Source organism: Cannabis sativa, chromosome 7 (genome assembly GCF_029168945.1).
Source record: "Cannabis sativa cultivar Pink pepper isolate KNU-18-1 chromosome 7, ASM2916894v1, whole genome shotgun sequence".
Classification (NCBI taxonomy): domain Eukaryota; kingdom Viridiplantae; phylum Streptophyta; class Magnoliopsida; order Rosales; family Cannabaceae; genus Cannabis; species Cannabis sativa.
Genome location: NC_083607.1, coordinates 20,256,580 through 20,272,296, shown reverse-complemented (window position 1 = coordinate 20,272,296; position 15,717 = coordinate 20,256,580).

The following is a 15,717-nucleotide window of genomic DNA, read 5'->3' as shown; positions in this document are numbered from 1 at the left end:
ACTGAAGCCACCCCCACCCAACTCCTAACTAGATTTATACCCAAAAGCATAAAAAAAAAACTTCGAAAAACCCATCCACACCAAGCTGTGATCTGGAAAAAAAAAATCGATGGAGGACGATTGAGATCTCTGCAGATAACGACTGAGATCTCGATTTTGTGGGGTCAGTTCACCATTGAAGCCGAGAAGAAGGGCAAGGGAACCCAGCCTATATTCGACTTTTCCCAGATCTGACCGGACTCAAGAAGCCAGATCTGAATGCATCTCCTAGATCCGATAACGACTTGCAAGAAGAAGAAAATATGGTGAGAGAATCTGAGTAAGATGAAGAAGAAGCTCCGCCATTGTCTCCTTTGCCAAGCTCCGCCATTGTCCCATAAGAAGCTCACTGCTCACGTGACCTTGGAGTCCTGTTGATGAAGAAGAAGAAAGACCAACCAAAAGGACTAGAAAGGACCAAGGCAAGTTTTGATGGGCTTGCTCATGGCGGCGACGTCTGGTTGCAGAGGGGGATGGAGAGAGATGGCTGAGAGAGAGAGAGAGGGGGATCGAGAGAGATGGTGGTGGTCTTGGGCTGCCACCTGCGAGAGAGAGAAAGAGAAGAGGGTTTTGCAAAATGAAAAAAAAAAAGCAAAGGAAAAGAAAAGAAAAAAAGAAAAGGAAAAATAGAAAAAGAAAAAAAATAGTTTTTTAATGATTTTAAAGAAAAAAAATATATTTTTTATTTTTTTTTAATATAATTATTTACATTAACCAATAAAATTGTGCCACGTGTATATTGTATACACGTGGACAATCCAGCATGGCAGTTAACAGCTAAATTTGGACGGAAGTGGTAAACTGGTAATAGAAAAGTGGTTTTGGGGGTTTACCCGCAGAAATTTGGGTTGTGGGGGTTTAGTGAGACCAAAACGAAAGTATTGGGGGTTTTGCCGTCATTTACCCTAAATTTAAAAATAAGATAAGATATAATCAAATTTAAAAAAATAAGATAGATAATTAAGCAAAAAAGATAGATATTTACTATTTTCAAATTCAAATTACACTAATATCATGAATTAATTTTTAAAAATATTAATTAATTTAATTATGATAATTAGAATTGAATTAAGAATAGTAAATGTATAAATACAGAACTACACAAAAAATCAGAAGTTAAATCCATGAAATAGCATGAAAAATCGAAGAAAAACGAAAAAAATGCGAGCTGTACGGACGGTATGCTATGCATACTCATCCACGCGCGCTGGTGGGGATGCATGGGCGAGAGGATACGGTGCAGGTAGGATTTGCATGATTTCTGCGCGCGTGTCCCTATTGCTCAATCCTGAAATTTTTCTGAAACTTCTAAAAATCATAACTAATTCAAATTAAATCGAAATTGAGTTCTATAAAAAAGTAACTTGCTTAATTTTTTTCCATACTATCCAATAAAAATAATTCCAGAAACAGATATTCAATTATTTTTCATGAAAATTCACAAACATCAATCAATCATCATATAACACTCAATACAACATGATACCATCAAAAACATCAAACAATCGTTTTAAAGTCCAAATTTCTTGCAAGCAAATCTATTACCATGACTCTGAGGCCAGTTTTTGGAAATTATTTTACCAGGATCTTAGATCTACTCACAAGTATGTTGATTAACACCCTAAATATGAACTTCTAAAACGATGAAATAAACACATATAAAGTTAAGTAAATCTTACATTGGGTGCAGCGGAATATAATGACTCCTTCCGTTCAGATATCTAGCCCTTGATTCCTTTGTGTAGCAGAGCATTATCAATATCTGAACCTGGATCTCTTTCTCTGATTCTTTAGTGCTGAAACTCCTTCTTGCTGAAAGTCTTTCTTCACGATCTTCCTCACTATGATTGAGGTATCACTTGCTGTGTTTGGGCACTACTCTAATCACTAAGTGTTTTGAAATCTCAAGGAGGAAGAGAGAGAGAGAGTGGGTGTCCAGGTATAGAGAGAGAAGGCTCAGGTTTTTCTGAATGAAAAGTGTAATTTTCCTGAAGCCTTCACTATCTATAATAGCATTCCACTAGGGTTAGGTTTGAATTATTTGGCATTAAAATAATGAAAATATCAGAGGTAAAACCCTACAAAGGTGGTCGACCCTATACAGTATGGATTTGGGCCTCACTTTTTGCAATTTTGCAGTTTTATCATTTCTAAATCTGATTTTCTCAAAACGCCAATTTTCTAATTCAACCATTTAAATGCCAATTCTAACTATTTAATAACTATAAATAATTATTAAATAATATTTTCATTTATCATATTTAATAATTGAACCATACAAAGTATCATAATTAACAAATATGCCCCCAAAACTCTTTCTTTACAATTTCTCCCTTACTTAGTGAAAAATTAACAAATAGACATAGTCTAATTTGAGAATTATAATTGATTAATCAAAACCAATTATATGAGTCTTACAAGCAATATTATCTCAACTAGTGGGGGGGGGGGCATGGGTCTATATAACCGAGCTTCCAATAAGCAGATCAAGAATTTATAACCTCAATTCACTGACTTATTAATTCTTCGTTGAATCCACGCATAGAACTTAGAGTTGCACTCTCAGTATATAGAATGCTCTATACGTTCCACCATATAGACACATCATAAGTTATCCATTGTTATAATCCTAATGATCAATGATCCTCTATATGAATGATCTACACTGTAAAGGGATTAGATTACCGTTACACCCTACAATCTATTTTATCCTTAAAACACTTTACCCCGTATAAATGATATTTCAGCTTATGTGAAATGAGTACTCCACCATTTATTTTCGTTTGGTCAAGCTCAAAGGAGATCATCCTTTACTTACTATTCGCCAGATAGAAGCTATAGATTTCATGTTTATGTTAGCGATCCCACTCAATTGCACTACCGTGTTCCCAAAATGTACGTATCACCTTGACCTAAAAGTAGGCTTAACTAACAAATCAAAGAACACGAATAGCCTCCTGAGATTGAGCCTAATCATAACAGGATTAAGATCATTTGATCTAGGATCAACTAGGCGATATTGACTTGAATAGATATTACGGTAAGTTTAATAAATCTAAGTCAAAGTTCAATATCGATCCCTTCCGATGCATACTCCATGCACCCAACCTGAGCTTTACTTTAACCAATGTTCTTGAAAGAACATAGCATTTCTCCAAATGCAAGTAAACTCTTGTTGTAGATTATCATATCAGTAAAACCCTGTGTCTGATAAATCTAGGAAACTTTATTCACATAGTCATGTTTACTTTCCAAAGTGTTGACAGCACAATAAACAGGATCAAGTATGTGAAAAGGGTTTCAGATGAATTCATACATTATTTACATATAATCATGAAATAAATCATGTGAACCATGCAACATTAAATGTTATTTCTGATCTATATTAATAAGTAAATCTGATTATATTGAAATGAGTTTTATTTAGGGCATAAAACCCAACAAGCATCACCCCGGCCACGAGCCCTGCCCCTGGGACCTCTACCTTGGCCCGAGCATTTGGGGGAAACTGAGCTCCCTGACCTTCATTTGACCCGACCGAATCGCCCTAACTCCTGGTATTTCGCCTAGCGTCCATCTAGTCTGAACAACTTGCGTAACCAAGAGTTGGCATATCAGATCATGATCAACGAGAGCTTACTAATGCCGCTTAATTTGGAAATTAAAAAAACATGCGCCTATTCTACTATTAGGCTACTAACATGCTTTTCTTAATTCAGACTATTTAAAATAAACTACTAAAGCAATAAAAGCTTACTGAACCGTAGAACGAGCTGATTGCTGATGATGATTGTACATGTCGTGACGATCTTCGGAAGAAAACCTGGCGGTTCTGATACCAAATTGTAACACCCTAACTAGCATAGGCGTGTTGACGTGATTTTTAACGTACTGTGCAGCTCGTTGCTAATCAACGAGGTTAATGAAAAACGTGATTAATTAAATTTTTTCTTATTTAATTAAATACTTATAACATAGTATACAAAATACTTTGGGATCCCATTTACAAAACACTTTACAAAAGTTTACTAGTTCTTTATAAAATATTTGTCGCCCAACGAATAACTACAAAAGCACTGTTTTCTCGAGGATCATACACTCCAGGCTTAACTGCCCCGACATGTACAATCTTCATCTGCTCGTCCTCACGGTTCCTCAGCTTTGGCCTTCCCCATACCTACACATAAACATAGCACTGTGAGTCGACAGACTCAGTAAGAAAAGCATAAATCATATAACATACATATATCCCGGGTTATGATCAGACGCCCAGACCCCTGACCACAACCCTTATCCCCGTGTCCCACACGGTACTGAGTCTTGAACGCTCGTACGACGGTACTTTTGAAAGAGTAACAGCCTATACTCGGTACACTAGTCATACTCTAGCTGTACCGATGTGTTACAGTATCAACATATACTCGGTATGTCAGTCATAATGAGCATACTGATGTGATACAGTCAAACAGTACAGTACAATTGACCATAATATCAAGCTATACTCGGTACCCTAGTCATACTCTAGCCGTACCAATGTGATACTGTCAGATGGTACGAAGCCAACATACATATCTAATGTAATCTATCAGGCTTCCTAAAATGCACGCTAAACATGTAAATACATATACATATTGTTATACTGATCTTACCACGATTCCGAATTCAGGTGTGCCGGCCAACCTGAGTGGAACAATCTGCTCGGCGAATTACAGGCTCCTAAATCATAATTATCACAACACTGATAAGTGACACACTAAATCACTTCCCGGGGACTTAAACTTGAAACTAGAAGTTTCCCTATCGATAAATAACATGGCAATACCCTAAATAACACAAAAATGGGAAGAACTAGGGTTCCTAAATTTGCCCCAACTGGTAGACAGGTTCCTCAACTGAAATTCCGGTTCTGGGTAAATTCCTGGAAGCCAACAGGAATTCCGGTTCCTACAGGCCTCTCTGAACCGGAATTTCGGTTCAGTGCAGGAAAGGGTCAAAAATTCATAACTCATGCAATTCAACCCCAAAACAATCCAAACCCTCCAGACCTGCTATTTAGACCCCAAAGAACAATTTCAAAGCAACAAAACAAGCCTACACACCCAGAATCAAAAGCCACCATGTGAGCTCCAAGTTTGAGCTTCAAAGCTCAAAGCTTGGCTAACACCACAACCAGCTGTTGGAATTTATTTTACCAGGATCTTAGATCTACTCACAAGTATGTTGTTTAACACCCTAAATATGAACTTTCTAAAACGATAAATAACACATATAAAGTTAAGAAAATCTTACATTGATGGCAGCGGAATTAATGTCTCCTTCCACTTAGATCTCTAACCCATGTATCCTTTTTGTCGAAGAGTATTATCAAGATCTGAGCCCGAATGTCCTTCTCTTTGTGTGTGATCCTTCATAGTCTTCCAATCTATGATTGAGGTACCACTTGCTGTGTGTGGGCACTACTCTATCACTGAGGTTTTCGAAATTTAGAAGAAGAAAAGAGAGAGGGTTGATTTCGGCTATAGAGAGAAAGGGAAGGCTCAGTTTTTTGAATAAATTGATTTTCTGACAAAAAGCATTAAAAGCATTAATTTGAATGAGCCATCACTTTCTATTTATAGGCAACTACTAGGTTTAGGTTAGGAATTATTTTGCATTAAAATAATGAAAATATCAATTTGAAAAACCATCCCAAGTGGCCGGCCATAGGTGTTAATGGGCCTTACTTGGATTTTGTAGTTTTCACAAATTTTATTTCTATTTTCTCAAAAACATCAATTTTCCAATTCTAACCATTTAAATGCGAAAACTAATTATTTAATAACTAAAATAGATTATTAAATAATATTGTCATTTAATTTAATTATTAATTAGACATATAAAGTCTATTAATAAATAAATAAACCTAGAATCTCTTTTCTTTATAATTTTGCCCCTGCTTAGTGAAAATTCACAAATTAGACATAGTCTAACTTTAGAATTATAATTGAATAATCACAAATTATGTGACAGTCAGTAGTCCGGTGATCCGTAAGGGGAAATACCAGGTAAGTTGTGCAATCCCACATCGCCTGGGGAAGGTCAAGTGGGATGATTCTGAAACTGTGTAGGTATGGGACTACACAGTTGAAGAGAGTTTAAATGGATTGATTGGTACTAAATATATCACCAAGGTGCATCTTGTTTTTTGGTAGCCCATCACGAAAGAACTCAACAGTTAAGCGTGCTTGACTTGGGGGAAATTTTAGGATGGGTGACCTCCTGGGAAGTTTTCCTAGGAAGCGTGTGAGTGAGGACAAAGCACGCTGGAAACACTTGTGTTGATCTGTAGGGTAAGTCGTCAGTCAATGAAGCAGCCAGAGTGACGTACTCGTGTATAAGAGCCATCATTCCGTGGGTGTAAAGGCCCAATGGAGGCTTGAAGCGGGGACGTTACAAATCAATTATTGAGTCTTACAAGCAGTATAGTCTCAACTAGAATGGGGACCATGGATCTATATGCTGAGCTTCCAATAAGTGAACCGAATTCACTAAGTAAATTCCTACTTATTAATTCTTCGTTGAATCCACTCTTAGAACATAGAATTGTACTCTCAGACTTATATAGAGCATATTATATGTTCTACGATATAGATATGCTATCTCATTTAACCATTGTTATAATCTTATTGTGATCAAAGATCCTCTATATAGATGATTTACATCGAGATGGGATAATTTTACCGTTCTCACCCCTCAATGTATTTCGCCCCTTAAAACACTTAGCTACCTGTAAATGATGTTTAGTGAACTAAGTATTAGTCACTTAAACAAGAGCTCATCCATTTACTTCTATTTAGCTAAGCTCGAAGGGAATCATCACTTGACTTCTATACACCAGTAGAAGCTATAGATTCCATATTTACGTTCAGCACTCCTACTCAATCATACTATCATGTTCCCAAAATATACGTATCACCCTGACCCAAAAGTAGGCTTAACTAATAAATCAAAGAACATGAATAGTACTCCTGAGTTGAGCCTAAGCATATCAGGATTTAGATTCTTTTAATCTTAAGATCAACTACTGATATTGACTTGGAAAGATATAACGGTAAGTTTATAATATCTTAACTAAGTTGCAATATCGGTCCAGTCCAATGTATACTCCATACATTCGAAACTAGTATACTTTACTAATGTCCTGGAAAGAACATAACACTTACTCCAAGTGTAAGTACACATCATCGCTGATTATCACATTAGTGTAAATCCAAAACACTGATGAAACAGGGACTTAGTCTTTTGATTCATATGATCACAATCACATTCCACTGTGCGGACGATACTGTAATTGTGAATAAAAATATGATCTGGACTTAACTAATTTTTTGTGTAAATGTAATAAACAAATTAAACCATTATCATGTAAAATTCATGCAAACATAAATCACTTCAAATTTCTTATATTGATAACTAATCAGATTGTAAAGGGTTTTATTTAGGGCACAAAACCCAACAAACTCCCACTTGCACTAACATAAAACAAACTGTGCAAATAATCAATCTGATATCTTGATCCTGAGATCAAGTGTAGTATATTTGAATCCACCCAAACTTCTGGAAACTAGTTCATAAATACATTTATGAAACATCCTTTACTATATGCTTTACTCATCAAGGGATACTGAAATCCTTACTGTTTTAAAGTACATCTGAATAAACAGAAGACATATCTCTCATATTTTAAAATATGGAATTGAGATAATATAGCGTAGACTTTTCTTCAGTAAAATAACTTTCTGGTAATTTCGAATTTACAAAGTTATAAATCTTCTCTGGTAGAGCTTGAATTATTATAGAATAACTCCTCCACCCCCAGAGTAACCACCATCTCATAATTTCGAATGAGTTGGAGAAGATACAAGAATAACTGATGTACAGTTCCTCAATATCTAACATATAGGTCACTTTCATAAATCTTTCTTGAATATTTTCTAACGTTCCTTATTTGATTACATCTCAGATAGCTCCCACTCAATAGCAGATGTCTGGTTAAATAATGCTTTTAACCTCTTTATTGTTTGGAGAGTTATCTAGTTGTGACTTATTGTATTAGTCTGAAACTTTAAGTTTCTTTTAAGACTAAATCATCAACATAGCAGACTAGTATTTGAAGTGAAAAATACTTGCTAGAGATTAAGTAATCAAAAATAAGATACCATAAAATTTTATGAGGATTAAGAATTCTTGGTTCAAGTCATTCGAATAGACTGAACTAGGGTTCTTTTATCTTATTCTCATAATTCTGATAAGTTATATCTATCCACATGAATGGTTAGATTTGCTTTTCAGTAGTGTTGTTAAGTTCCTATCACAAGTGTCAACCTAATGAAGATGGGTAAAGAATTTTAAAATTCTCCCACTCAATTAAGGTAGTGTGATACATTATCAAAGAACTTTTATAGGTATCAATTTTTACTACAACAGTAAAACTAAATTGGAACATACAATCAAGATCAAGGATTTATATTGATAATAGCTAAGTCATTATATTACTTCCATGTTTAAAGAAAATATGTGTTACATAGGGTATTGTGGAGTAAACTCCACCCCTAAGTTTATAGAGATTATGATCCACCCCTAAATGTTATAAAGATCATGATTCTCTAAGTGTGATAGAGATTATGTGGAGGTGAATACAATCTAGAGTTCATTAGATATAAAAGATCGTTGAACTGCATAGTTTTCTTAACTTTTCTCCACCCCTATCAGATCAAAAGATCCTTTTATTAACAAATTCTTAATAATTGTATTAGAATTAACAATTATTAATAAACATAGAAATAATTTCTAGTGTTTACTTAATATAACTCTATGAAGAGTTGTAAATATTATAGAATTTGCATCAATAATAAAAACACTTACACAAACAAACATGTAAATATAATGTGGTAATTGTGGTTTAAGATAAAGTAAATGAAGCTCAATCTCATAAATTGCAATTTGTTTTAATAGAAAATAAAATATTATTAATAATAAAAAAAAAATGTATTGCAACAATATGAGAAAAATAGGGATAAAAATCCCTAACTAAAATTCGAAATTCAAATTGTCTTTAAACTAAAACAATTAATTCAAAATTAGATAAATGAGCTTCATCTTCATCTTGGACGATCTTCACCCTTTGTCCAGCTTTCTGATCCAACTCATGAAGATAGCATCTGAGTTCAAGTAGCTTGGCCTATAAGAAGAAGAAACAAATAAACAAAGTTAGTCCAGAATCAATAATCCAATTGGATAATAATTCACTAAAACTCTTAAAGTTTATAGAAAGAAATACCTTATTTCTTTGCAAGAAGTTTAAGGCATTGGGGTTTCCAATGACCTTTCTCATTGCAGTAGAAACACTTTCCTTTGAGTGCATCACCAGAAGCAGCAGCCTTTTTGTTTTTCATGGCTTTGGCACGCTTCTTGGTGTTTCTCCACTTCTTCTTAGACTTGGGTTTAGAAATAGAGGCAATATTTGCCTCAGGTTTGACCGTCCCATTACCATTCCCAGAATTTTGAGGCTTACTCCCTTTCTTCTAGGGACCTCCAATCAAATTTTCATATGTCTGAAGGTCATTGACTAACTCATGAAAGTCGATGTCCTTTTTATTCATGACATAATTTGACGTATAGGGCAGAAATGCTGGAATCAGACTATTCAAGATAAGACTTACTTGAGTAGTGTGATCCATTTCAGCACCATGATCCTGGGCTTCTTGGAAATAACTTGCCATGAGGAGAACATGATCATGCACGTTTTGATGGGGTTCCATCCGTGCATTGATGTACTTCTTAGTCGTGTCAAAGCGAGACTGAAGAGATGTCCTACCGAATAGCTCAGTTAACTTCGTCATTACTTCAGCAGCCTTTTCGATTTTAGAAAACCGAGTTTTAAGGGTGTCAACCATGCTGGAAAGCATAAAGTATAGAGCTTTGTCATTTGCTTTCTGCCAACGCTCATACTTTTCTTTCACAGCTTTGGATGCATTGTCCCCCGGCACTTCTGGAGACGGCTCAGTTAACACATACAAGGCACTTTCTCCTATGAGAGCAATATTAATGTTCTCATTCCATTTTGGAAAGTTAAATCCATTTAGCTTATTTTCAGTCAAGAGTGATAACATGGAATTCATCATGGTTATACAAGATACTACAAAATAATAAATAGAAATCAATAATGGTTTAACACAAAATCCAATTTAGAAATTATAAGCACATAGCATGTAGGAATGATAAGAGAAAATACTAAAAAATACAATCCTCAATAATTTCCAAGGTTTTCAACAAACTGATATCGGTGTCCCGTTTAGGCGAGAGTCAAGGCTACCATCCATTGAATAGAGTTGTCAGCTCATCTAAAATGTTAAACATTCTAGCAACCTTTTATTCGATCAAGATTGGAATCCAGCGTTGTCCCGTTTAGATGAGAGTCAAGGCTATTCTATCTTATGAGCTTCTACCATTGTTTCATATTTTGTAAGTCAAATATAGTCGCCACCATTAGGGTGATCCATGCCATATAAAACACTTACAAAGCTACTTATCTTTCGAGATTAAACGGTGCGAACTTGGTAATGAACGTTCCTCCATTAGGGAGGATTACTCACTAAAACAAACGCTATGTAAAACCAACAATGGAGATCGAATATCTTAATAATAATAAAACTCATTCTTTAAAATGTATTTTCTTTATTATTTTAATAAAATTTATTCATTAAATACGAATTTAGAATTAAAATTCTAAATTAGAATTTAGTTTAATATTTATAAAATTATACTTAGATGGTGATTGAAATAAATTGAATTATTTCCGTCTTAGTAGTAATTTTGATATATAAATATTAAGAAAATTATTTAAGTTGTATTAATTTAAAATAATTTGCAACTTAAAATAAATTTTCATGAGAATATATTTATTATATTTTGAAAAAGAAAGTATATAACTTTATTTTCGAAATACTTAAATAATAAATACTTAGAAAAAATACTTCAAGCAAAAATATCACCTATCTAGATTTTTCTTTGACTAATTAATTCAATTTCTAATAATATATTTTAATTCATTTATTTTAAATTAATCAATAAATGAAAAAATCATTGATTTAAGTTGGTCCAAGAATTAATTAAAATAAATAATTAATTTACAACTTAATCTATTTTTCAAGATAAATTCAAAATCATCTTGCATAATTAAAATGTAATTTGGAAATTGATTAATAAAATAAAGAAAATATATTTTTAAAATTATTAATTTGAAGTTGAAAAAATAAATTTTAACTAAAAATAATTCTCTATTTAATTAAGTGTCATGAAAAAGAAATATTTAAGTATCATGATGAAAATCAACTTAGATATTTAATTTTAAATTTAATTAAATGTATTAAATTCAAGAAATAAATAATTAAGTGTAGAGAAGGCTTAATTATTAATTTCTAGTTTAATACTAGGAAAAATATACTTAAAATAAATTGTACCAAAATTAATTATTTAAATAATTAATTTCACAATGTATAATATTTTCCTATTTAATATTAGAGATAATAAGTAGTCTAGAAATAACTATCTAGAAAATATCTTATTTGACTAAGTATCTTTTCAACAAAAATTTGAAAAAATATCTAATATAAGTTGCTATAGAAAAAATCTAGAACTTAAATATTTTCAAATTTAAATTTAATTAAATATCAAAAAAATTAAGTTGTAACCATTTAATTTGAAAAATATTCTATTTTAAGTTTAAAACTAACTTAAAAAATATCTTAAGAATCTTTAATAACTAATGCCTAGAATTTCTCAACTTAATTTTAAATTTAAATAAAATATTCAAATTTAAGTTAGATAAGAAAAACGAGTTAATATAACTAATTTATAACTTAAATAGGAATATTTAATTAAATAAGCTTCAGAAAGAATCTAGTTAGTTAAAATTTTTTATTTAATTAAATACAAGAAAAATACAAATAGTTTGTCTAGAAATAATATCTAAAACTAAAAGTGTTTTTCTTAAATTAACTTTAAAATATTAAAATGAAAATAAATTTCATATATTTTAAAAGTTAATTATGTTGCTAATCAATTTTATTAGGTTACACTAATTTAATTAACCTAGCACAGTTATTTAAATCAGGCAAATGGGCCTTCACAATTGGGGTAGTTCATGTGAGGGGGAGCTGGGTTCAGTATGTCGTACCCACTTCTAATGGCCCCCAACTCTCACACAAGGCCTAAAAGAGAGGAATTTAACCTTAAAATAAATAACTTTTATTAATTGAATAGGTCCAAAAAACTAAATGGACCTAAATAAAATCTATCATGGTGTGACATTTTATTTAGCAACAACCTATATGCATCTATATAATAAAATAAACATATAGGCTCACACAGGCACACATTTGGATGGATCCTATCAAGTTGCTAGGTCATACACAGATGAAAGAAGATTGTAAAATTTACCTGTTACAAATTATTTACTTGACCAATGGAACCATGAGTTAAAATCAGATCATTGGATCTGTCGACAAGTTAACCATGGCTATTTGCAATCAAGCAATAATAGGTTTTATAAAACTTACAAACAAGCTAAAACACATACTCCTGCAACAAGATTAGCTGGATAATTGGATGTAGGATTTATTTAATTTTAAATAATTAAATTTCGAAAAAATAATTAAATAATAATAAAAAAAATTATTTTCAAATTAAAAAAATAAAAATATATATATTTTCGAAATTAAATAAAATAATATTTAAAATTAAACCAACAATTTTAAAAATTAGGTTTCAACTAACCTAAATATCATTTTAAAATTTGCTAACTATTTTTAAAAAATTTAATGTTATTTTATAAATTAAATATTCAATAAAAAATAACAAAGATAAATAAATATCTTTTTCAGATTTTATGATTTAATTTAAATAACTAAAATAACAAAAAATTTAAAAGTTAGCAAAATATCTTACTTCTATTTAAAATATCATGATTATAGTTATCTTATTTTAAATTTAAATAAGGTCAAATTATTTTAAAAAAAAATTAATATCGGACCTTAAATTTAAAAATAAGATAAGATATAATCCAATTTAAAAGTAAGATAGATAATTAAGCAAAAAAGATAGATATTTACTATTTTCAAATTCAAATTACACTAATATCATGAATTAAATTAAAAAAAAATATTAATTAATTTAATTATGATATTTAGAATTGAAATAGGAATAGTAAATGTCTAAATACAAAACTACACAAAAAATCGGAAGTTAAATCCATGAAATAGCATGAAAAATCGAAGAAAAACGAAAAAAATGCGAGCCATACTACGGACAGTATGCTGAGCATATTGCCCGCGCGCGTGTATGGGAGTGCGTGGCCGAGAAAACTCGACACAGCAGGGGTGCTGCATGATTTCCGCGCGCCAAATTTAGACAAGCGCTCTTTCGAGTAGCTGTCTGAACGCGTGCTTTCCGAGGGTGTCACCCTCGTCCGTGCGCGTGGCCCTGTTGCACGACCCTGATTTTTCCCGAAACTTCAAAAAATCATAACTAATTCAAATTAAATCGAAATTGAGTTTTGTAAAAAAGTAAATTGCTTAATTTTTTCCATACTATCCAATAAAAATAATTCCAGAAACAGAATTTCTATTATTTTTGTCGAAAATTCACAAACATCAATCAATCATCAAATAACACACAACACAACATGAAACCATCCAAAACACAAACAGAAACAATCGTTTTAAAGTCCAAATTTCTTGAAAGAAAATCAATTACCATGGCTCTGATACTAGTTGTTGGAATTTATTTTACCAGGATCTTAGATCTACTCACAAGTATGTTGTTTAACACCCTAAATATGAACTTTCTAAAACGATAAATAAACACATATAAAGTTAAGAAAACCTTACATTGATGGCAGCGGAATTAATGTCTCCTTCCACTAAGATCTCTAACCCTTGTATCTTTTCTGTCGCAGAGTATTATCAAGATCTGAGCCCGAATGTCCTTCTCTTTGTGTGTGATCCTTCACAGTCTTCCAATCTATGATTGAGGTACCACTTGCTGTGTGTGGGCACTACTCTATCACTGAGGGTTTCGAAATTTAGAAGAAGAAAAGAGAGAGGGTTGATTTCGGCTATAGAGAGAAAGGGAAGGCTCAGTTTTCTAAAGAAATTGATTTTCTGACAAAAAGCATTAAAAGCATTAATTTGACTGAGCCATCACTTTCTATTTTTAGGCAACTACTAGATTTAGGTTAGGAATTATTTTGCATTAAAATAATGAAAATATCAATTTGAAAAACCATCCCAAGTGGTCGGCCATAGGTGTTAATGGGCCTTACTTGGATTTTGCAGTTTTCACAAATTTTATTTCTATTTTCTCAAAAATGCCAATTTTCCAATTCTAACCATTTAAATGCCAAAACTAATTATTTAATACATAAAATAGATTATTAAATAATATTGTCATATAATTTAATTATTAATTAGACATATAAAGTCTATTAATAAATAAATAAACCTAGAATCTCTTTTCTTTACAATTTCGCCCCTGCTTAGTGAAAATTCAAAAATTAGACATAATCTAACTTTAGAATTATAATTGATTAATCACAAATCAATTATTGAGTCTTACAACAGTATAGTCTCAACTAGAATGGGGACCATGGATCTATATGCTGAGCTTCCAATAAGTGAACCGAATTTACTAAGTAAATTCCTACTTATTAATTCTTCGTTGAATCCACTCTTAGAACTTAGAATTGCACTCTCAGACTTATATAGAGCATATTGTATGTTCCACGATATAGATATTCTATCTCATTTAACCATTGTTATAATCTTATTGTGATCAAAGATCCTCTATATAGATGATTTACATCGAGATGGGATAATTTTACCGTTCTCACCCCTCAATGTATTTTGCCTCTTAAAACACTTAGCTACATGTAAATAATGTTTTGTGATCTAAGTATTAGTCACTTAAACAAGAGCTCATCCATTTACTTCTATTTAGCTAAGCTCGAAGGGAATCATCACTTGATTTCTATACACCGGTAGAAGCTATAGATTCCATATTTATGTTCAGCACTCTCACTCAATCATACTATCATGTTCCCAGAATATACGTATCACCCTGACCCAAAAGTAGGCTTAACTAATAAATCAAAGAACATGAATAGTACTCCAGAGTTAAGCCTAAGCATATCAGGATTTAGATTCTTTTAATCTTAAGATCAACTACTGATATTGACTTGGAAAGATATAACGGTAAGTTTATAATATCTTAACTAAGTTGCAATATCGGTCCAGTCCAATGTATACTCCATACATTCGAAACTAGTATACTTTACTAATGTCTTGGAAAGAACATAACACTTACTCCAAGTGTAAGTACACATCATTGCTGATTATCACATTAGTGTAAATCCAAAACACTGATGAAATAGGGACTTAGTCTTTTGATTCATATGATCACAATCACATTCCACTGTGGTGACGATACTGTAATTGTGAATAAACATATGATCTGGACTTAACTGATTTTGTGTGTAAATGTAATAAAAAAATTAAACCATTAGCATGTAAAATTCATGCAAACATAAATCACTTCAAATTTCTTATATTGATAACTAATCAGATTGTAAAGGGTTTTATT